The 24,367-nt window shown below is 40.1% G+C and overlaps 1 protein-coding gene across 1 annotated transcript in view; it reads left to right on the top strand.

Annotated features, from left to right (window-relative positions):
- LOC147371252 (uncharacterized) overlaps positions 1–23,847 on the top strand; it is a 146,187-nt gene extending 122,340 nt beyond the window's left edge. The window contains exon 5 of the transcript XR_015163379.1: positions 23,321–23,847. The gene's annotated coding sequence lies outside the window, so the exon portion shown is untranslated. The remainder of the gene's footprint in view (positions 1–23,320) is intronic.
- Positions 23,848–24,367: the final 520 nt, after the last annotated feature.

Raw genomic sequence — 24,367 nt, 5'->3', positions numbered from 1 at the left:
ATAGGTGACATTTGCATGGTTCCATCTGTCTTATTTATCTCTTCTCAAGGCCATATTGTTTCAGTGACATTTGGGAGACTTCCAAATTGTGGCTTAATATATAATCTTCAGTTAGTAAAAATTATATCTGTGGTCAATTTCTTTTGATAAGTAGTCTCAAAAGTATTTCTTTTGCTTATTTGAGAGAAACACTTTTCTATTATTTCTTGCCCTGCATTTATCACTTATATTTGTTTTTGCAGTTCAGATGAATATGTTCTTAAGTCAATTTAATAGTACTGGCCAAACACATTATAATATCTTCCAATGGGGTTAGAAATACCCTGTGTGTGACAAGTATGCGAAAGTAGTGACTTTGTAAACTGATGTTGAAGTGTGATTATTTTCCAGGTGTGTTAGTCACTAAGTCGTGTCCAACTCTTGCGACCCCGAGGACTGTAGCCTTCCAGGCTTCTCTGTCATGGGATACTCCAGGCAAGAATATTGGAGTGGGTTGCCATTTCCTTCTCCAGGGAATCTTTCCAACCCAGGAATCGAACCTGGGTCTCCTGCACTGCAGGCAGATTCTTTACTGACTGGGCTATGAAGAAAGCTCCAGATTTCTCATTAGCCATTCTGAAACCATTCCACTCAGCAAGATAATTACCTCTATTTTGTTATTCCTCAGTTTCCATCTCTTACCAAATCTTGTGTCAAACCACAGGCTAAATTAATTTCATTCCCCTTAGTTTCTGAGATGTTTCTATTTAGAGCAGTTATAAGAGTAAACTCTTTTATATTATTAGTTTCATTTGCATGGCCTATTGAATATTTTTAAAATCAGTTTTTATAGTTCTAAACCAGTGTATTAATTATCATTATTATCATCATTATTATCATTATTAAATATCAATGTATAATGCTATCATTATATCATTTTAAATTTGGGGTTTCATATTGTCAATGCTGTTGCTATTACTATTATTATAAATATTATTTATGACAGCAGTATATTTTCGGATGATTCAGTATCTGAGCCTGAATTTCCTAATATATAGTATAGTAGTCTACTGACAGCACCGTTCTGATAAACTAAATCAAAATAAATGTGTGCTCAGTGATGTCCAACTCTTTGTGACCCTATGGACTATACCCCACCAGCCTCCTCTGTCCATGGAATTCTCCAGGCAAGAATACTGGAGTGGGCCACCATTTCCTCCCCCAGGGGATCTTCCCAACCCAGAGATGGAACCCACATTTTCTGCACTGGCAGGAGGATTCTTTACCCACAGAGCCACTGGGGAAGTCTCAAGTCAAAATAAATATTTCTATGTATTTTTCAACTTAGAAGCATAAACTAATCAAAAAAACTTCTGGATCAAGTCAGTGAAGAAAATTTATCAAAGCAAGGGTATAAACATTTCTATTAATGGTGCTTGACATCATATAAATTTTCTGAAATGGATGTTAACAATCATCTTCAGAAAACTATTTAACACTTTATTTCTATATTTGGCAATTATAGCCCCCAGACTTATTCCACAAGGCATCTCTGTTTTTCCCTTTACAAAAGAAGGCAGTGGGATCTTTTCCCATGTCAATGACTGCAGTATATCTCTTGAAGCTCAAGTTGATAAAATTCAATATGGAGTAAGGTTAGAACACAGTTTTAAGTATTTCCTTGTTTTTGTTTATTTTCCTTTCATAGATCTAAAAGTAATGATTGCTGGTTGATGATAATTAATAATTTTACACATTTGGGGAACAGTTCAATAACTGAAGTTTCAGGCAGCTATGTAGTCTAAAATATTCATTTTTCAAAAGAGAAAAAATCTTACTCATTGTCTAAGGCCACACCTCTTTATCGCATCCTATAAACCTAGTTTTGTAGAAAACATTTTGGCCTTTGGTCTTTATTACACATGTAGAATTTATCATGTATCTTTAACCTATGATAATATTTATAGAATTTAATAATTTTATCCCTATTGGTCAGTTTTGCTAGACTGTAGTTTGGAGCATTTTTATGGTAGTTATTTATTTCTTCTTCTAAATGCCTGTGTTTATTCCTAGATAAATGCCGCTGAATGACCTGAATTAATTAGGCCTCTTGGTAGCAGGTTTCCAGGTACAATGTGTATTTGCCAAGCTGTATTTATAAAATCAAGTCTCAAAAGTGCCTCATCTCATATTTTTCAAGCTAACATACAATATTGTAGAATTGTTGGAAGTGGAAACCTTCCGTGTTTAGTACTTTTGATAGCACTATAAATATAAGCAATCCAATTTAGCAGTGATAAATGCTGCCTTCCGAATTCCAATCATATCTGTCCTTAGTTATAGCAATTTCCAATAAAAAAAAAAACTAGGGTGATGCTCAGACACATATCATTTTTAAGACCTAGAAATAAAGAACTGGACTAAGGCCAGTCACTTGAATTGTGGGAATATCCATTCCAAGAATATCTTTTATTGTTATCACCTCTCACTTGTCGCCATGATGTATTAGACTGTCCAAGCTTCCTTACCACTGGAAAAAAAAGCTTTTATTTTACATTATTTATCTTGTTCTTCTTGCATGCATTCTGCCTCTCTGTAAGGTACTATTCAACACATTCTTTTAAATAAATCCACAAGAACCTTGGTGTCAAAATACCAAAATGACCATTTGGGTTTTGTTACTATCATTTCCTTTGAATGAGAAGTAACTCTTTTGAACATAAAGTTTCCAAAGTTCTTTTATATTCCATTAAATAAATGGAATAGGACACGAAATTTTCAAACAAGCTAATGACCACTTTTCATTTAACGACTCAATCTCGATTGCTGTATTTTTTCCACTTTAAAATGACATTAGCTGTGCATGCATCATAAATTTAATAACAGCTCTTTAGGAAAAAACATATCACTACATTAATGCACACAATTGATTTTAACTAACTGAGGACAGCTTATGTTTACTCATAGAAATACATATCACTGACTTTTTCAGTATATTTGTGTGGTAGACGCAGAGATGAACCATCCAGAAGGACTATAGGGAGGGTATCAGTAGACAGCCTCCAACTGTCAGCTCCTTTAGGGTCTGCCTCAACTGCAGAGAGTCACTCAGGCTGACCAAAACCAGCCTTCTCAGACCAGCCATATTTCAGAGGGTACAGAGGGTAAGCCATGTGAGGCAGACCCACAACACCCCGATAGGTAATACTGTGTTGGTTCACACCCTAGGGAACTTCCTGGGTGAAATCTGAAACTGACCCCCAGGCTCCGAGAGCAAGCAGAGACCAAAGAAAGACCACTCGGTAGGCAGCAAATTTAACAAACAAGGGAACTTACATACAAGGCTCGTCTGGAGTGGCCATGAGTAGACCTCTGCACCTGTCCTCCAGAATCTTAAAAGTTGACGTGTGTGTCTACTTAGTCACTCAGTCCTGTCCGACTCTTTGCAGCCCCATGGACTGTAGCCCACCAGGCTCCTCTGTACATGGGAATTCTCCACGCAAGAATATTGGAGTGGGCTGCCATGCCCTCCTCCAGGGATCTTCCCAATCCAGGGATCAAATCCAGGCCTCCCACACTGCAGGCAGATTCCTTACAAGCCATACCTACTAGAGTGGGTAGCCTATCCCTTCTCTGGGGGCTCTTTCTGACCCAGGAATCCAACTGAGATCTCCTGCATTGCAGGCAGATTCTTTACCAGCTGAACTACCAGGCAGTGACCTTAATTGGGTTCCATCACATATACTGTCTATTCTAGACGGTCTCAACAACACATTGCTCTCTCAAGGCTATGTCCTTGAAAATAGCTTTTACTTGGAAATGATGGGCAGAACATACATTCCAAGGACAGGGGAGGGTGTGAGGAGCCTTGGGTTATCCGGGTCCAGTTTGCATAGTTCAGCTAGCAATCACATTCTCTCCAGGAGCTCCTCCCAATACTCCACCCCTCAGGACCAGCTCTACAATTGAATAAGCCTCCTTTTTTACACGAAGAAGGCAATGGCACCCCACTCCAGTACTCTTGCCTGGAAAATCCCATGGACGGAGGGGCCTTGTGGGCTGCAGTCCATGGGGTCGCTAGGAGTCAGACACAACTGAGCGACTTCACTTTCATTTTTCACTTTCATGCACTGGAGAAGGAAATGGCAACCCACTCCAGTGGTTCTTGCCTGGAGAATCCCAGGGATGGGGAAGCCTGGTGGGCTGCCGTCTATGGGGTCGCACAGAGTTGGACACGACTGAAGCGACTTAGCAGCAGCAGCAGCAGCCTGTTTTACAATGTGTCCTGAGCAGTCAGCAAGGGATTCCACCAGCATGGATGTGGCTCATTTGGGGGCTATTTGGCTGCCCTGGAGGCATATGCACATAGGCACATGCAAGAGAAAATACAGACTAAAATAATGATTTTTAACATAAGTAATGATTTTTTCCACCAAAAGCCCCAGGATCTGAACCACTGATTTGATAAGTCCCTTACATAGAAGATCAGGTCTTTCAGGGTGTTCATTTGTGTCCGCATGTGATTTAATAAAGATGATAAATTAACAGACTCATCGGGTATGACCATACAATGTCTGTTTGGGTAATGACACAGGTGCTTCTTTACAAGGCCCTTCCTATTTTGTAGGATGGTTTTTCTCAGCAGATATCTCAGTGTTCAGGGAGGACAGGCTTTCCTGGATGACATTTGAGGCTTGCTGGGTGAGTATGGTAAGGGCTTCTATGTGTGCTATAATGTCCTCCAGGCCAGTTAAGGGGGTAAAGACAGTGGCCAAGTGGCCATACCAGTGGGAATCAGAGTGTGCCCATCGGGCCCTGAGAAAAGAGAGGTTGGCAATGTTTGTTACTGTGGGGCAGATTCTCCCTGGTGCCCAGGAAAACCCAAGGTGCAGCACCCAATCAGCCAGGCAGGAGACCTGTGAGCAGAACCACTGGGACCCATTCGAGGCTGCCTGACAAGCACATCGTGCAACCATCAGTGTGGAGCCAGCCACCATCCTTTAATGTCTAGAGTGTAACAGAAAGCCTAGTTCCAGTGATATCCATCCCACAGGGCACCGAGCTGAACTCCCTATGCTATACAGCAGCTTCCCACTGGCTATCTATTTTACACACAGTAAAACAGATTTATATATATATATATGCATGTGAAAAGTGAAAGTGAAAGTCTCTCAGTCATGTTTGACTATTTGTAACCCCATGGACTCTATACTGTCCATGGAATTCTCTAGGCCAGAATACTGGAGTGGGTTGCCTTTCCCTTCTCCAGGAGATCTTCCCAACCCAGAGATTGAACCCAGGTCTCCTGCATTGCAGGCAGATTCTTTACCAGCTGAGCCACAAGGGAAGCCCAAGAATATTGGAGTGAGTAGCCTATCCTTTCTCCAGTGAATCTTCCCGATCTAGGAGTTGAACTCGGTCTCCCACATTCTTTTCTTTACCAACTGAGCTATTAGGTAAACCCAATATATGCATGTGGATATCCTGTTTTCAGAAAAATGAATAGGTGTGCATGACCACAAAGAGAGAAGCAAAATGCAGCACAATAGTAACAGTGATTGAATCTGCATGATGGGTATAAAAAGGATGTGGGTGTTTTTTTATACAATTCTTGCAAGCCTTTACCTTTACAATTATTACATAATAAACTTATTTAAATCTCACTGAAGTACTGACCCAGCTAGTTTGACCCCAGTGCTATAATAAAATGACAGTACATACAGGAACAATGTGGGGAAGATGAGAAGCACATCCTTAAGGGCAAGTGCTAGAGAGATGGTAGCAAGAGTGTCCTATGTTCCAGGTTGTGTTCACTTCCTTATCTATTGAGTGGGCCAAAAAAGTTCGTTCAGTTTTTTCCATCAGCTATCACGTAAAAATTCATATTTTCCTTATATGAATCCTGTGTAGTGGGAAGTTGTACCATTTCCCTTTAATTTCAGTTAAAATATTTAATACCTGGTGAACACCTGAATGACAATCCTTTTTATACTCATAATTAGGTCACACCAACATCTCTACACTTTACTTGTTTCAGGTCAATCTGGCAACAAAGTCATACCATTCCCATATGACCTTATTTTGCCCAACTGCAGCATCAGAATAATGTTTCAAATGGCACTGGGACCCCAAACATGTATTTCTAATTACAAATACTTTAAGCTATTGTTTAAGTATTATAGAGACAATAAAATAAACGGTTAAAATAACTCATTTCAGAACAAACTATTTATAGTAAACTAGTCAGGAGCCTAAATGTAAATTTAAAAATAAAAACATTAAATGCAATGCAATAACCAAAGATAATACTCTGATATCACCTGAGTGTGTTGCTGAAGTTGACAACTAATCTCATTTCATTAGGCCAGGTAGACGGTTCTGGGAAATTTGTTGTTACATATAAAAGAGATTTACAGCCAAATATGTCTTTGAAAAATGTTGGGTAAAACTAACATTAAACAGGTCCTGGTAATAAGCTAATTTATTATAAGTTCATCTTTAGGAAGCAACTAGCCTCTACAGCATCTAGTATTTGACAACGGAATCCTCTATGTGTGTGTGGGGGGGGGTGTGGGTGGGTGTGGAGCATCTTGTGGGCTGCACTAGGACATCAGTGATAACTTCAGCTGTGAGTAGCCACAATACGATACTGGGTTTGGTTCTTCTCCATCTCACTCTGTCCTTTCATCTTCTGGACTCATGTTACTCACGTGTCCCTCTCTCATGAGCATTAGTCAGGGCATACTGGTCATACCCTTGAATCTACTGGAATATAATAACTGCATAACTATATGCTGCTGAGTCAGTGTGACATTGTTCTCTGGAGTCAGGCAGACCTGAAGTCTGGCCCCACTATTCCCCAACTGTGTGACTTTAGGTGGATTACATGACCTAAACGTCAGTTCTCCCACATTTGAGAAAATTAAAATGCATACCTTATGGGGTGGCTGGAAAATTTAATGAGATGATACTTATAAAAGGCTTGGGGCATTGTGTCTGGCATGTAATAAGCATCTTTGATAAATGTGTACCCTCATGAATGTGATGTGTCTACAATCACTCAAAGGTCAGTACATGACCTGTACTCCAACTGAACCAGAATATTTCTATTTCTGTCCTCTTTGCTGCTAGATCAATGAGTGAAATGCCAAAGTGCCAGCAATGTGGCTCTCTGTGTATATAACAAAGACCACCCCTCCTCTCTGTGCCTTTCTTGGAAAATACTGCTGGGCCCTGGCACTGCCCAATGATAGAGACACGCTGTGTCTTTCCCGCCCCCTTGCTCTACCGGATGTCCAGGGCCCTCTTGTAGCTGAGAGTGTGCATGGGTGTTGCACAGGGGCATGGTCACAGGCTGAGAACAGGGGCTATGAGAAGACTAAAGATTCACACAGGATGTCACTCCCACTCACTTGATGACTCTGAACATGGACAGCCTAAGGTCTCACATTCTCCACAACCAGAAAATTGGTAAACAAGTTGTCAGACCCGAGCAGCGTGACACTGTGACTCAGACACAGGACAACCTGTAGGCGAGATCTTGGAAGACATAAGCCGTGTATGCTTAGTCACTCCGGACACGCTCTGCTGGTAAGCTGCCCCGAAGCACTGAATGTGTGTTGGTTCTCTAGTCCCACTCAGCTCTGGAGCCTAAGAGAAGGCCCTCTCATCGGTCCTCTCGAATCACTGACTTGGCAACGTCTGAGCGGCAGAACCAGTATAAGAGCACCCCCAGAAATGGGCCTCGGGCATCTTGACATCACACCGCATTCTACACTGCTTTTTGTCTCACCTCTCTTCCCTAACCTGAGAACCTGTTGGGGGTCTGCTAGCCCAAATGCAGACTATATGAAAGTCCAGAAAAAGCCCTTTCCTTATGATGCTCTTCTGTCATCTATCCGAAAACCATCCAGTAATGTTTTAAATCCACGTGACTAGAGCAGCCCACGCATGTGCACAGAGCACACAAGCTCATTGGTCAACACATACCCTGAGTCTTGTCTCCTCTTCTTTAACCTCAGACCGACAAAACTAATCCCATTCTTTTTATCTTACATATTGGATAAGGCCTCTTTTTCCAAACTTGCTTTCCCTGAACCCTTAACCTTCCCTTAAAGGGAATCCACTTTTGGTGGTTTAGAGGTGAAAAAGGGGACTGGAGGCTAGGCAAACACAAGTTAACTTATATCAAATAATTCTCATAATATATACTCTAAACAGTGCTTGTAAATTCTGCTAAAACATGCTGCCACTGCTAAATTGGAAAAAGTTCTATTGACTTCCCTAGCTTTAGGGAGAAATAATAATAACTTCTTTTTTATTTTCATTTTTGAAAGTCACTGCTTTTTTTAAACTAATGGAATAATGTCTTTATTTTTAATAAATAAAATTAAAAAGCCTCGCCCCGCAGCTTGTGGTCTGTCTCTCCCAGCCAGGGATCAAGCCTGCACCCCTGCGTTGGAAGGCAGAGTCTTAACCACTGGACCACCAGGGAAGTCTCAAGAGAGAAACATAACTTCTTGGTTGAGTGTCATCTGGAAGATTCTTCCCAATCACTCAGAAGCTCCTAGGATGGATTTAGCAAGCATCTATGTAGTACTCTGTCTACTGTTTTTAACAGCTACTCTCCTGCCTTCTTTGAGTTTGCCATTTAGCTATTTATTCAAAATAAAGAGAAAAAAATTACAGAGACAAGCATGCAGTATGAAGCAGATGTACATTTTAGAGTGTTCACATGAAAAATAAAATATTTACAACATGCCAACAGGATCAGTGATTCTCAAAGTGGTGTCCAAACTAGCAACACCAGTATCACTTGGAAACTTGTTATAAGTACAAATTCTTTGGCTCCACCCCTGACCTATTGTATGAGAAACTTTGGAGATGAGGCCAAGCAGTCCATGCTTGACAACAGCTTCAGGTGGTCCTGATGTTTGCTCAAGTTTGAGAACCACTGCTCTAAATGCTAAACCAATGAAAGCCATTTCAAAGATTTAAAAAGAATTCTTCACTCCACCAACAAATATTTAACAACAGTCCCCTAGTTCCACATCAGTTAACCATGGGGACTGATTTCATTTCCTTCAGGCTCTCTCTGCAGGTGTGCCCTGGCTGGCTTTTGAGGACTCAAGACTTATGAATACTTATCAATGTTTCATGCAAGGTCAAGAACTTTGTCCTGAAAGCCAGTTCACAGAATCACACATCAACTTCCTACTGCTCTCATCACTGAAATTGGACCCTGATTCTCAAACTCTTGTCACTTACTTCAGGAATCATGACATAGGCTTCCCTGGTAGCTCAGCTAGTAAAGAATCCACCTGCAATTCAGGAGACCCCGGTTCAATTCCTAGATCAGGAAGATCCCCTGGACAAGGGGTAGACTACACATTCCAGTATTCTTGGGCCTCTCTGGTGGCTCAGATGGTAAAGAATTTGCTTGCAATGTGAGAGACCTGGGTTCAATCCCTGGGTTGGCAAGATCGCCTGGAGGAGGGCATGGCTACCCACCCCAGTATTCTTACCTGGAGAATCCCAATGGACAGAGGAGCCTAGAGGGCTGCAATCCATGGGGTCTCAAAGAGTAGGACATGACTGAGCAAATAAGCAGACACAGAACTAGACAAGTTCTCAGCATTGTAACCCACTCTGGGATATAATGCCTTAAACATCTTATGCCAGTTTGTATTGGAGTTGAGCCTACCATCCCACTCAAACTGAATGTTCTGGTTAACCGACTCCTGCACCCTTCCCATACCTTTCCCCATTTAGCACTATTTCTTTCCATTTACACAACAGAAGTGGCCAGGTTGCCACATAGACTAAACGTGGTAGATCTTTTTGACTTGTCTGCTTTCTCTTATGTCTTAAAATCCAGTCTCCATGACCAAATGATTTCACTAAACCAGTGGTTGCCAATCATCACTGCTATAGACTGCAACGTATCCCCCAAAACATACACGGTGAAGCTCCATCTCCCCCAATAGGACTGTATTTAAAGATAGGCCTTTAAGGACATAATTAAGTCTAAGTGAGGCCCTAAGGGATGGCGGGGGGTGGGGGAGACTGCCTAATCTGACTGGATTGGTAAGAACACATCAGAGATTCTTTTTCTCCCCAAGTGCACAGAAGAAGGTTGAGGGAAAGTACAGTGAGAAGGTGGCTGTCTACAAGCTAAGAAAGAGAGGCCTCCCTGGAAACCAACCTTGATGGCACTTGATCTTGGACTTCTACCCTCCAGAAGTAGGAGAAAATAAATTCCTGTTGTATAAACTGCCTAGTCTGACATTTTGTTAAAGCAGCCTGATCAGACTCATACAATCATATAGGAGAGGTTGTATCCCTAAATATCCCTAAAAGGAAGATTCAATTTGCCTGAGGTATGGTCCTCACATGAACACTTTTCAGAGTCTTCCAAGATTATTCTGTGTGCATCCAAGGTTGAGAAACACTGGGACTGTCCTTTCTTTGTGAAGTTGAACTCTTGGGCCTATTTTTTTTGAGTCTGTCCCATTAACATAATTTGAGATGATATTTTTAGATTTAGACAGATCTGTGTATCTGTTCTCCTATTCAAAGAAACCTCAAATAGATAAGGAAGATATGGTTACAGCTTGCCAGCTTGAACAACAGAATGTAAACTGAGCTTGAAATTAAAATAATTTTAGAATAAATCAGTTGAAGATTTTTAATGCAATGAATTATTAAAGATATCTTATTTTCCCATTGAAAAATAATTTTCAGAGAAAGAAACAAAATTAGTAAAGAAATCTCTAACAATCTTATCAACAAGATAGGGCCTTAACCCAGCAGCACAACATTTGAGAAACACTGTCTAAATGTGCACTAAATTAAAAGAAGTTGCCAGTAATCTACTTAATTCACCTTCTCAAGAGCATAGTACAGCATAGTTGAAGGTAAGAAGAAGTTTCTCTGGAAAAATAAAAAAATCCCATGAACATCTTCAAACTGAAAGGAAATATATTCTACAGGGTTCAACTGCAGAAAATAAAATCCACTCTAGTTACTTGAAGCAGAACAGGATTTGATGAAGGAAATTAAGTGCTTACACAATTGTTGGGAGATCAGAAGAAATGGGGTTGAATCTGAACAGCTCCCAAACCGAACAGCTGCTGTGATCAGGAAAGCTTCTTCTGCAGGAATCTGCTGAATCAGGGAGCCACGTTCTGAATGACGAGTCTTTAACAGATAACCCCAGCACCATGCACCCTCCGTCATTCTCTAGCCATATAAACAAAACAGGAGCTTTGCACCCTGCCTCTCTGCCCATGAGACTCAATCACTAATCTACGGATCATTAAAATGCTTCTAAATCATGTCCAGAACCCTACCTGCAAGGGAGGCTAGGAAATGAGGTTTTAAGTTTTTCAGCCTTTGATTCCAGAAGAAGATTGATATATTTGTTTATAAAGCTACTTTCACGTACCTGGCATCCACATACAACTTACTTTCTGTACCTGTGTTTTCAAACAACGTCCATAACATAGCTATCAGGGGAAGTTTTCTAGCTGTAGATGAGTAATCCTAGAAGGTGCTCAAGAGCATTACTAACAGTCCAGGCATACTCATCTCTCTACTTCCCCCTGGATAATTAGGGTCAATTATGGCAGATAAGTAGTCTCCTTTTCCTAAAATGGCTAGCTGAGGGTCTCATATTCCAATTAAATTCTTGCATCTGCTGAAGGATTCAATCCTCTCTTAGATACTGAAGAGCTCTAACCTAGAAGAGCCTCAAAGTTTAGCAATTTTCTAAATAGGTCATTTGGTATAACAGACATACCATTCCATACTCTCTTACTTTATTTTCAGGCCCTATTATTCCAGCTATGACAGAAATATGTCAGTCAGTGGTTCCAAGTAATTACCACATCTACAAGGCAGGATTCCAGTCTTGTAAAGTGTTATTTCTTCAGTTCAGTTGAGTCACTCAGTTGTGTCCAACTCTTTGCGACCCCATGAATTGCAGCACGCCAGGCCTCCCTATACATCACCAACTCCTGGAGTTCACTCAAACTCACGTCCATCGAGTCAGTGATGCCATCCAGCCATCTCGTCCTCTGTCCTTGGCATTTGGTAGTCAAAGTATTGGAGTTTCAGCTTTAGCATCATTCCTTCCAAAGAACACCCAGGACTGATCTCTGTCAGAATGGACTGGTTGGATCTCCTTGCAGTCCAAGGGACTCTCAAGAGTCTTCTCCAACACAACAGTTCAAAAGCATCAATTCTTCGGCACTCAGCCTTCTTCACAGTCCAACTCTCACATCCATACATGACCATTGGAAAAACCATAGCCTTGACTAGACAGACCTTTGTTGGCAAAGTAATGTCTCTGCTTTTGAATATGCTATCTAGATTGGTCATAACTTTCCTTCCAAGGAGTAAGCGTCTTTTAATTTCATGGCTGCAGTCACCATCTGCAGTGATTTGGGAGCCCCAAAAAATAAAGTCTGACGCTGTTTCCACTGTTTCCCCATCTATTTGCCATGAAGTGATGGGACCAGATCCCATGATCTTCGTTTTCTGAATGTTGAGCTTTAAGGCAACTTTTTCACTCTCCTCTTTCACTTTCATCAAGAGGCTTTTTAGTTCCTCTATACTTTCTGCCATAAGGGTGGTATCATCTGCATATCTGAAGTTATTGATATTTCTCCCGGCAATCTTGATTCCAGCTTGTGTTTCTTCCAGCCCAGCATTTCTCATGATGTACTCTGCATATAAGTTAAATAAACAGGGTGACAATAAACAGCATTGACGTACTCCTTTTCCTATTTGGAACCAGTATGTTGTTCCATGTCCAGTTAGAACTGTTGCTTCCTGACCTGCATATAGGTTTCTCAACAGGCAGGTCAGGTGGTCTGGTGGTCCCATCTCTTTCAGAATTTTCCACAGTTTGTTGTGATCCACACAGTCAAAGGCTTTGGCATAGTCAATAAAGCAGAAAGAGATGGTTTTCTGGAACCCTCTTGCTTTTTTGATGATCCAGTGGATGTTGGAAATTTGATCTCTGATTCCTCTGCCTTTTCTAGAACCAGCTTGAACATCTGGAAGTTCACAGTTGACGGATTGCTGAAGCCTGGCTTGGAGAATTTTGAGCATTGCTTTACTAGCATGTGAGATGAGTGCAACTGTGCGGTAGTTTGAGCATTCTTTGGCACTGCCTTTCTTTGGGATTGGAATGAAATCTGACATTTTCCAGTCCTGTGGCCACTGCTGAGTTTTCCAAATTTGCTGGCATATTGAGTGCAGCACCTTCACAGCATCATGTTTCAGGATTTGAAATAGCTCAACTGGAATTCCATCACCTCCACTAGCTTTGTTCATAGTGATGTTTTCTAAGGCCAGCTTGACTTCACATTCCAGGATGTCTGGTTCTAGGTGCGTGATCACACCACCGTGATTATCTTGGTCGTGAAGATCTGTTTTGTACAGTTCTTCTATGTATTCTTGCCACCTCTTCTTAATATCTTCTGCTTCTGTTAGGTCCATACCATTTCTGTCCTTTATCGAGCCCATCTTTGCATGAAATGTTCCCTTGGTATCTCTAATTTTCTTGAAGAGATCTCTAGTCTTTCCCATTCTGTTGTTTTCCTCTTTATCTTTGCATTGATCACTGAAGAAGGCTTTCTTATCTGTTCTTGCTATTCTTTGGAACTCTGCATTCAGATGCTTATATCTTTCCTTTTCTCCTTTGCTTTTCGCTTTTCTTCTTTTCACAGCTATTTGTAAGGCCTCCCCAGACAGCCATTTTGCTTTTTTGCATTTCTTTTTTATGGGAATGGTCTTGATCCCTGTATCCTGTACAATGTCATGAACCTCATTCCATAGTTCATCAGGCACTCTATCTATCAGATCTAGGCCCTTAAATCTATTTCTCACTTCCACTGTATAATCCTGAAAGATGATGCTGTGAAAGTGCTACACTCAATATGCCAGCAAATTTGGAAAACTCAGCAGTGGCCACAGGACTGGAAAAGGTCAGTTTTCATTCCAATCCCAAAGAAAGGCAATGCCAAAGAATGTTCAAACTACCGCACAATTGCACTCATCTCACATGCTAGTAAAATAATGCTCAAAATTCTCCAAGCCAGGCTTCAGCAATACATGAACCATGAACTTCCTGATGTTCAAGCTGGTTCTAGAAAAGGCAGAGGAACCAGAGATCAAATTTCCAACATCTGCTGGATCATCGAAAAAGCAAGAGAGTTCCAGAAAACCATCTGTTTCTGCTTTATTGACTATGCCAAAGCCTTTGACTGTGTGGATAACAATAAACTGTGGAAAATTCTGAAAGAGATGGGACTACCAGACCACTTGATCTGCCTATTGAGAAATCTGTATGCAGGTCAGGAAGCAACAGTTCGAACTGGACATGGAACAACAGACTGGTTCCAAATAGCAAAAGGCATACATCAAGGCTGTATATTGTCACCCTGTTTATTTAACTTATATGCAGAATACATCTTGAGAAACGCTGGACTGGAAGAAACACAAGCTGGAATCAAGATTGCCGGGAGAAATATCAATAACCTCAGATATGCAGATGACACCACCCTTATGGCAGAAAGTGAAGAGGAACTAAAAAGCCTCTTGATGAAAGTGAAAGAGGAGAGTGAAAAAGTTTGCTTAAAGCTCAACATTCAGAAAACAAAGATCATGGGATCCAGTCCCATCACTTCATGGGAAATAGATGGGGAACAGTGGAAACAGTGTCAGACTTTATTTTGGGGGGCTCCCAAATCACTGCAGATAGTGACTGCAGCCATGAAATTAAAAGACGCTCACTCCTTGGAAGGAAAGTTATGACCAACCTGGACAGCATATTGAAAAGCAGAGACATTATTTTGCCAACAAAGGTCTGTCTAGTCAAGGCTATGGTTTTTCCTGTGGTCATGTGTGGATGTGAGAGTTGGACTGTGAAGAAGGCTGAGCGCCGAAGAATTGATGCTTTTGAACTGTGGTGTTGGAGAAGACTCTTGAGAGTCCCTTGGACTGCAAGGAGATCCAATCAGTCCATTCTGAAGGAGATTAGTCCTGGGTGTTCTTTGGAAGGAATGACGCTGAAGCTGAAACTCCAGTACTTTGGCCACCTCATGCGAAGAGTTGACTCATTGGAAAAGACTCTGATGCTGGGAGGGATTGGGGGCAGGAGGAGAAGGGGACGACAGAGGATGAGATGGCTGGATGGCATCACTGACTCGATGGACATGAGTCTGAGTGAACTCCGGGAGTTGGTGATGGACAGGGAGGCCTGGCGTGCTGCGATTCATGGGGTAGCAAGGAGTCGGACACGACTGAGCAACTGAACTGAACTGTATAATCATAAGGGATTTCATTTAGGTCGTACCTGAATTGTCTAGTGGTTTTCCCCACTTTCTTCAATTTAAGATAAATAATTTAATAAATTAAAATAATTTAAGAATAAATAAATAAATTTCTTCAGTTTATTTCTTAGGGGCTGCCATAACTGAGTCCTAGATGGTTCACTCCCCCATTTCATAAGGGTGACTGCTTCTGAATGGATATTACCAGTTAATCTAAGTATGAACCTGAGTGTCTATTTCTTTTGCTCTAAAATTAGTTCTTTAATCAGAAAAGGTATTGTGTTAGATACTGTAAATAAGCTATTTAGTTACTACAACAGCTAGCAGAAACACAATAAGGAGAGAAGGCAAATCCAAATCCAGATCGAGTGATCCATTTCCAGTGAGGAAAATCCCTGACCTTCTATGACAGAAGTGGCTTAATATAATCTAACTACCGCCTGGGCATTACCATGCTTCTTGTAGTTTAGACACTTAGCTACGTATCACCTGTAACGGAAGAAGTTCATGTCATCGAGCTGACGTAGAACCTCCACCTGTGCAACCACAGCCACTGTGCTCTTTAACCCAAGGGGCAAATGCTGGAGTGGCTGGAAGAAGACTGTCTTTCCCATGTACAAAGTGATTGTGGTGTTAATATGATTTTGAGAACTTCATCTCCAAAGTAGGACCTTTTGGAGAGCAGTTGTAGAGAACATAAAACTCAAGATTAATAAGATACATAAGTTCCGGAGATCTACTGTAAGACTGGTACCCATAGCTATCAATACTCTATACTTTGTAGTGTTAATTTTATATGCTTTACATATTTATCAGTAGAGGAACTCTTTAGCAAGATGAAGAAAAAAAACAAATACAGAAAAGACAGAACACTTTTTTATGCCTCATTATGTTCTTTGATTATGTATCTTTTCTTTAAATTTCTGCCATTGATTCTTTGTTCCAAAGATTGTGCATTTTTTTCTTCTTCTAACTATGGTTTAAAATGTAGTAGAAGAGAACATATTAAGTATATGTTCTTAATACACTTTTTAAATTTTATTTTTAATTGAAGGATAATTGCTTTACAATATTTGTTTGATATCTGCCACACATCAACATGAATTAGCCATGGCTGTACAGATGTCCTCTCCTTCTTGAACCACCCTCCCACCTCCCACCCTTTCCCACTCCTGTGGGTTGTTACAGAGCCCCTGCTGCTTCTGCTAAGTCACTTCAGTCGTGTCCGACTCTGTGTGACCCCACAGATGGCAGCCCACCAAGCTCCCCTGTCCCTCGGATTCTCCAGGCAAGAACACTGGAGTGGGTTGCCATTTCCTTCTCCAATACATGAAAGTGAAAAGTGGAAGTGAAGTCGCTCAGTCGTGTCTGACTCTGCAACCCCATGGACTGCAGCCCACCAGGCTTCTTGTCCATGGGATTTTCCAGGCAAGAGTACTGGAGTGGGTTGCCATTGCCTTCTCCAGAGCCCCAGTTATACTTAAAATTTGCTAAGAAACAAACCTCATATGAAATATTCTTACCACAAAATAATGATGATGGTGATGATAAAGGGGGTGGGAGGAAACTTTGAGAGGTAATGCATATGTGTCAGGGAATTGATGGTGGTAATGCCTTTGCAGTATATATTTATCCCCAAACTCCTTGAGTTATACACATAAAATATGTACAGCTTTTTACATATCGATCATACCTTAATAAAGTTTTTTTTTTTTTAAGGAAAATAAAAAGATCACATGACTCAATCTCTGGGTCCATCTGAAAGTTTCATCAACAAACCTCTTCTTCAAATTTCCTTGTCAAAAATCCTCCAATCTTATATTTCTCAACCCACTAGCCATTGGCTGTTGCCCATGAATCAAAATGTATACTTCATTCAGCCATCTTTCATTCTGCACAAGGTACACCCCTAGACTGCAGCACTAAATCGTCTGTCCCTTGGAAAGATTTCCTTCCTCCCTCGTCCTTCAATAACACCCTGAGCAAAGCTGCAATGTTTCAGCAGTCAGTCCACTTCAGTTTAAGCCACATAGTATGAGGAACCGTCTATTAACAGACTTGTATATTTTTCTTTCTCAGGTTATATGAAACTTCCCATGAGGTCCAAGGGCTGGGTTGAAAGAAAATGGAGTTGAAAGACTTGCATAAACCTTATAGCATATATTACACTTCCATGTGATAACAGTGTACTGCTAGACATACCCTAATTTATGGCTTAGCAAATCAGACACCATTCAGTTCATGAAAAGCATGAACTCAGCACTCAGTCCATGTGTATATCTGGGTCCTTCAGGTATATATTCAGTCTCTACTAGAGTCTAATAGCACACCAAGAGCTGTTTTACAAAAGGAGAATAGCTACATGCCAAAGACACTGTGGCATGTATGGATTCTACTACTTGTTGAGTATATGTGAATATACGTGTACTTATTGGAAACAAAAAACCGCAATATATATTAAACTCTGCAGTGGACATTGATCAAAACTCTGTTTATCACTAGAACCCATAAGAACCAGTAAATTATCATGGTGACTGGGTCCCCATGGATTAATACTATCTCAGAACCATTATCAACATTCAATGAAAGGTCTGATATCTTTTTATATCCCATAAAATATTCCTTTTTATCAGCATCGGGAGGTAAATTTATAGTATGTACTTGTGATGCTTTCTCAGTCTTTCTTCAAGGATATTGACCACTGGTTGACTGAAAATCTGTATTTAACTGTGGTCCAGGATGAATGAAGATGCCAGAAATTTTGTTGTAATAAAGAAGGAGGAACCCAAAGTTGCAGGGAGAGCAAACAGTGATGCCCTTTCCTTCAAAAGGCTCTGGGTCTATATGCTAACTTAGGTCTGGGAGTTGGTAGGGAGGCCATGATGATCATGATGTCTCAGGTCAGATCTCTGTTCTCAGCCTCTGAGTTTCTAGTGAGCTGCCTATTTATTTCATTTGTAGGGCCCCTAGGGTGATCAGTAAGTCACCACTAAAAATTTCTGCCATCAAACCACTTCTACCCCCTGAGATAACTATGCTCAGCCATTCTGGCATGGTTAGGGCCACATGTGGCCTCTGCTACATAAAATTCTATCATTCCCACTAAAGTTGGGATTCTGACTGAATGGCAGCATGTTCTGTCTTCACTTTCAACATGAAGAAGACAGCCATGGCTGTCACTCATCAATGCATTTATCAGTGATCTGAGTAATCTTGAGAGACATAGCTACAGGACAGTTGAGTTGATCACTCATGTTAAATTCATTCTAACATTCCTAACTGCTTAAGACTTGAATTTCTTCTTTCTCATGATACTAAGAAATTTCCGGCATCTCCGTTTTCTTGGCCACCATTAAATCTAAGAGTCAGTCTTCAGACCACACAGATACTCTCAGATGCTCAGACTACACCTTGAATCACAAATCTCTGGCAACAGTGTCCACACCCATAAATTCACCCCATCAAAGCATCAGTCTAGTATCTTCAAAATCCATTTCCTACACGTAATCCACAGCTGTTATAAATATATTAGCAAAATCATTTAACTCCTTTTGCTTGTAAGCCTTTTCCTCTGAGGCTTGGTATTGCAATTGTTCCCTAGGACATGCAGAGATCTGATATGGTGGTGGATCTGACATGCTGTAGAAGCAATCAGGGTAGTAAGGGTGCTATAAGAAATGGACATTTCTTTGCAAGGGACTTGCCTCAGAAAAAGCTGTTACAGGGTCTACAAGCAAAGCAAGATCAACATCATTAGTTGAGAGTTGAGCAAGAGGGGACTTGGTAAAGTCTGGGATACAGAGCATGCAGGTTTATTCAAGTATTCCTAAATGATATCACTTCAGTGATGGGGTCTAACTTTTTTTGAGTCAATGTTTTCAACTTCATGAAAAATAAATGGAAAAACTGTAAATTCAACCTACCTTATAATTCAACAAATAGCCTGCAGCATCAGACTTTCCATCTGATTTCCATCTAAATTAGTCTTGTGGCTACAAAAGATGAGAGATTCTTTAAGGGCAGGTGTGAACATTCTTTGAGTCTCAGGTGGTTTCTAGAGCTGAAAATTTGAAATATTGAGCCTACCTTTTTCTTATAGCTCACCAACACAATTTAGAAAAAATACCAATCCAATCCCAAGTCCTTTTCTTCCTCATGCCCCGCATAGAGGTCTATTACAGCAGATGACCAGAGGTGATAACTTAAGTGATTGCTCATTCTCTGTAGCAAGTGCCTTTAAAACAAAACCAGGTCCACTTCTTTGATGTTTTATTGTCAATAACCACTTCTGGTACTAATTATGTTATTACTCAGGTCTCAGTTGCACACAACAGAATCCACATTAACCAGTTTAAGCAGAAACTGTTTACATAGGAACTATGTGCTTCCATAAATGTTGAATCAGTAAAGGAGCAGGATCCAGGCTAATCACCCAGAACTGACTTCTAGACCTTAGAACCACTCTGCCTCTGCTGTGATTGAGAAAGTGACCATCACCACTGCAGGAGGTAACAAACCAGCCATCTGTTTCCACTGCTGATGACTGAGAAACCGCATTAACTCTGACAGGACTGAGGACTGCCACCACAGGACCCATGGGCACCCCAGGAATACAGTGTCACCATGCCATGACAGGAAGCAGCCTCTGGGGGACTCATCTGCCACATCAGAGGGTCACCTCCTCGTATGCTGGCTCCAGAGCCATATCACATCTCCCACACCCTGTGCCCCCACACTCTACCTCTCTTGCCTGTGTTCACTTTTTAATCAAAGTCTCATGCAACAGCATCTGACTGGTGAAACATAAATCGTATCTAAAACTCTGACTTCTGGAGATCTGGGAACGTAGTGTTAGCATACTAGCAAGGACTAGCAAAGACTTAGGGTGGATGCTGAGTTAGCCATTATTACTCATAGTTTCTCTTTTCATCGTATATGTGAAAAACTTCATAATCACAAAGATAGGCCTAGAAAAGTCACCACATTATGCCTTATTTTTTCTCTGTCCCACGAGTAGTGGGAAGACAAGCAAAATTTACAAAGAACCATAGTTAGAACCAATGAGCCACATCCACAAACTATACGATAAGGCAAACTGTATCGACAGGCTGACGAGAAGGGATGGGGCTTTCTCAGCAGCTTGGGAGACCCTTGTGGCTCAGCTGGTAAAGAATCTGCCTGCAATGCAGTAGGACCCGGTTTCACTCCTGGGTTGGGAAGATCCCCTGGAGAAGGGACAGGCTACCCATTTCAGCATTCTTGGGCTTCCCTTGTGGCTCAGATGGTAGAGAATCTGCCTGCAATGCAGGAGACCTGGATTTGATCCCTGGGTTGGGAAGACTCCCTGGAGAAGGGAAAGGCTACCCACTCCAGTATTCTGGCCTGGAGAATTCCAAAGACTGTAAAGTCGCAAAAAGTCAAACATGACTTTTTGTGAAAGTGAGCGACTTTCACTTCACTTCAACAGCTTAACTGAGGTATAATTGATGTGCAATACACTATATTTAAAGTGTACTGTACAATGAGTTTTTATATACATTACACCCATGAAAACATTAACACATCAAGACAATGAATATATCCATCAGCCTCTAAAGTTTTCCCAAATCCCTTTATAATCTATCCCTATGGTGGAGAGTGGGTTCTTTTAAGTTGACATTGCATCAAATTAGCCAATTCATTCTTAAACAGAGGAACGAACCAAATCCCCTCCCAACAAAGCAAGATATTTTCTCAAATCCAAAAGGCTAAACTTTCACTACAACAATTCAGCATTCTTAGACAATCCAGAAAAACACTCAGCATGTTGAGGCTTGTTCTCTCTTTATCCACCACAAAAATCAATATAATGAGACAAATAAAATAAATCATTGGCTCTTAAATGTGCATAACAGAATACTGATGTGTAGTTAGTGTCACAAACATGTCTCAAAATTTGGATAAGTGTGAAGACATTTTATTTTCTACAATGGAGAACACATACTTTAGCAATGTCTATCAGCAACTGACGTGAGCAAGTCATACAACACAGGTACTATTTGCAGCCAGTAAGATACACAGGCTACAATAAATGAGAGATGAGAGAAACCAAAGAAGATTTTGTATTTAGTAAGACAAACCCAAAAATGTCTGATGTTAAGGACATGAGAAAGAATGACAGGGTAGTAAACAGTTCTATTCAAACAGCAGTATAACATCAAACACTACCAAGGGAACAGTGTAATGCATTTCAAATATATTGCTCCCAAATTCTAGTATTTAGAAATGTGACAAGAACATAAATAGGAGCCACCAGGAAGAACATGAAACGTATCTAGACCAGTGGGTTTCAGGCTTTGTATTCTTCAGAATCACCTGGTGGGGGGAGGGCCGTTCTTAAAATAACACATTGCTGAGCCCCACCCCAGGGATTCTGATGAAAGAGGTCTGGGATGGGGGTCCGAGAATTTGCGTATCTAATAAATTACTAGATGCTGCTGATGATGCTGGTTTGTGGATCACACTATGAAAGCTACGACTGACCTACACTTCCTGTTTAAGTGTAATATTCAATAGGAGTCAAGAAGGGAAAGCAGTCAATAAGCCTAGGCCAATGATATGAAAGTGTAACATAACCAGAGAGAACGTCCCTCGACTAAGGAATAAATGGCAAAGAAAAGAGAAAACAAATGTGGAATTTATGCAAAAATCCTGATAGAAAAAGAACATAATTGGGAAGAGCTAATTCAACTAAGTGAAAAAGGGTTTAAGAAAATAAGTAATTTGACCTCTAAAGAAAATTAGAGAAATAAAGAACTATATAATGCAAGAGATAAAAGATGAGATAATATGACCCAAAGAAATGAATAAGCAAGAATAACAGAGAAATGGCAAAGGAAGTTCAGAAATTAAGGGAAAGAATCACCATTGGAGAATTTGTTAGAGCATCCAAAGCAGTGAAAAGCAAAAGAAATGTGGAGAAAACAAAATCCATAATGTTGAAGACAGACTTGAAAAAGCCATTCCTAAATAAAAAGGAAAGGAAAAATTAGAAAAAAAAAATTAGAGAGAAAATGACAGACATGAAGCAAAAACAACAGAAATCCTATATTGCTAACTGGGGCACCTAAAGTAAACAATGAAATAATTGGAAAATGAAAACTTTTTCAAGATCTTGTGCTGAAGTTAGTTTTCTGATTTGAAAAATCTTGAACATGGTAAAAACAATGTACATAGCCTAGTGAAGAAATGGAAGTTCAAGGTAATATATGAAGAACAGTATGGAGGTTCCTTTAAAAACTAAAAACAGAGTTACAACATGACTCAGCTATCCCACTGTTGGGCATATTATTCAAGATGAAACTCTAATTCAAAAAGATACATGCACCCCCATGTTCACACACAGCACTATTTACAATAGCCAAGACATGGAAGCAATCTAAGTGTCCATCAACAGATGAATGAATAGAGAAGATGTGGTGTGTGTGTATATATATATATATATATATGTACACACACACACACATGCACATATATATAATGGAATATTACTTAGTCATAAAAAGGAATGAAATAATCCCAATTAGAGCAACATGGATGGCCCTAGAGATTATCACAGTATGTGAAGTAAGTCAGAAAAAGACAAAGACAAATACCATATGATATCACATATGTGGAATCTAAAAAATGAGACAGATGACCTTATTTATAAAACAGACTCACAGATATAGAAAACTTGTGGTTACCAAAAGGGAAACAGCAGGGGGTAGGGGGAAGAAGGGGATAGATCAATTAGGAGTTTGGGACTAACGTATACATACTACACTATACAAAAGAGAGAGACAACAAGCTCTGTATAGCACAGGGAACTATATTCAATAACCTCTAATATGTAATAACCTATAATGAAAAAAATCTGAAAAAATATATCTATATCTATATCACTTTGCTATATACCCAAAACTAACACAACATTGTGAAACAACTGTGCTTCAATAATTTTTTTTTTTTTTTTTTTAAAGAGCACCTAAGGAGAAGAACCACAGGCCCTCCATTTCCAGGACTGAAGTCCTGCCTCATGGTCTTGTATAGCCTCTTCTTTGCTCCAATGAAACCACGCCAATGGCTGAGTCATCCTCATCTTTCTGTTTCAGCTGTTGTTTAGTTGCTAAGTTATATCTGACTCTTTCGTGACCCAATGGACTGTATGTAGCCCGCCAGGCTCCTCTCTTCATGGGATTTCTCAAGTAAGAATACTGGAGTGTGTTGCCATTTCCTACTCCAGGGGATCTTCCTGAACCAGAGATCAAACCCATGTCTTCTGCTTTGGCAGGTAGATTCTTTATCACTGAGACCTCTTTTTTAGGTTTAATGTCAAATTTTCAGAACCCTTTCCTAACCTTCCTCTATAAAGCAGACCTTTGAATTATTATCACTTCATCTTAATTATTTGTTTCTCACCATTATGGCTTTTTAATTTACAAAATATATTACTCTGTTTTTAATTATATGCCAATTCTCAATAAAATTCAAATTCCACAAGGAGAGAAATAAAGTTTGTCTTATTCACAGCTGTGTTCCTAGCATCTACTACAGTGACTAGCACACAGTAGTTAATCCAAAAAATATTAGCTAAATTAATTAATAAATAATTAAGACAATTAAAATCATATTTTAGACTGTAAGATGAAATAGTATTAATTAGTCTAGTTAATGGTATTAACTATTTACACACTGAAACACTTTGCAACTATTAATAATGATAATGCAAATCTATATTTAATGATATAGAATAATGACCACAATACATTAATGAATGAAAAAAAGATTACATATTGTTTGATCTACTTTCAGTAGATTACACATGGGCTGTGACTGTCAGGTTATATGCATAAGATATTTACCAAAATATTAGCAATCGCTGTCACATACTATTTAGCTTCCATATGTATTTTTTATAGTCTGAGTTTCTTCATCTACAATGAACATGTATTATTTATAATAAGCTTTTATTTTGAAGAGGGGGAAACACAGGTGTTCTTCTCCATAAATATACAACACAACTCTAA

This window comes from Bos grunniens, chromosome 5, assembly GCF_055505025.1.
Source record: "Bos grunniens cultivar Pamir isolate PY7600 chromosome 5, Bosgru_T2T1.0, whole genome shotgun sequence".
Lineage (NCBI taxonomy): Eukaryota > Metazoa > Chordata > Mammalia > Artiodactyla > Bovidae > Bos > Bos grunniens.
This window is presented reverse-complemented; position numbering and strand designations above follow the sequence as displayed.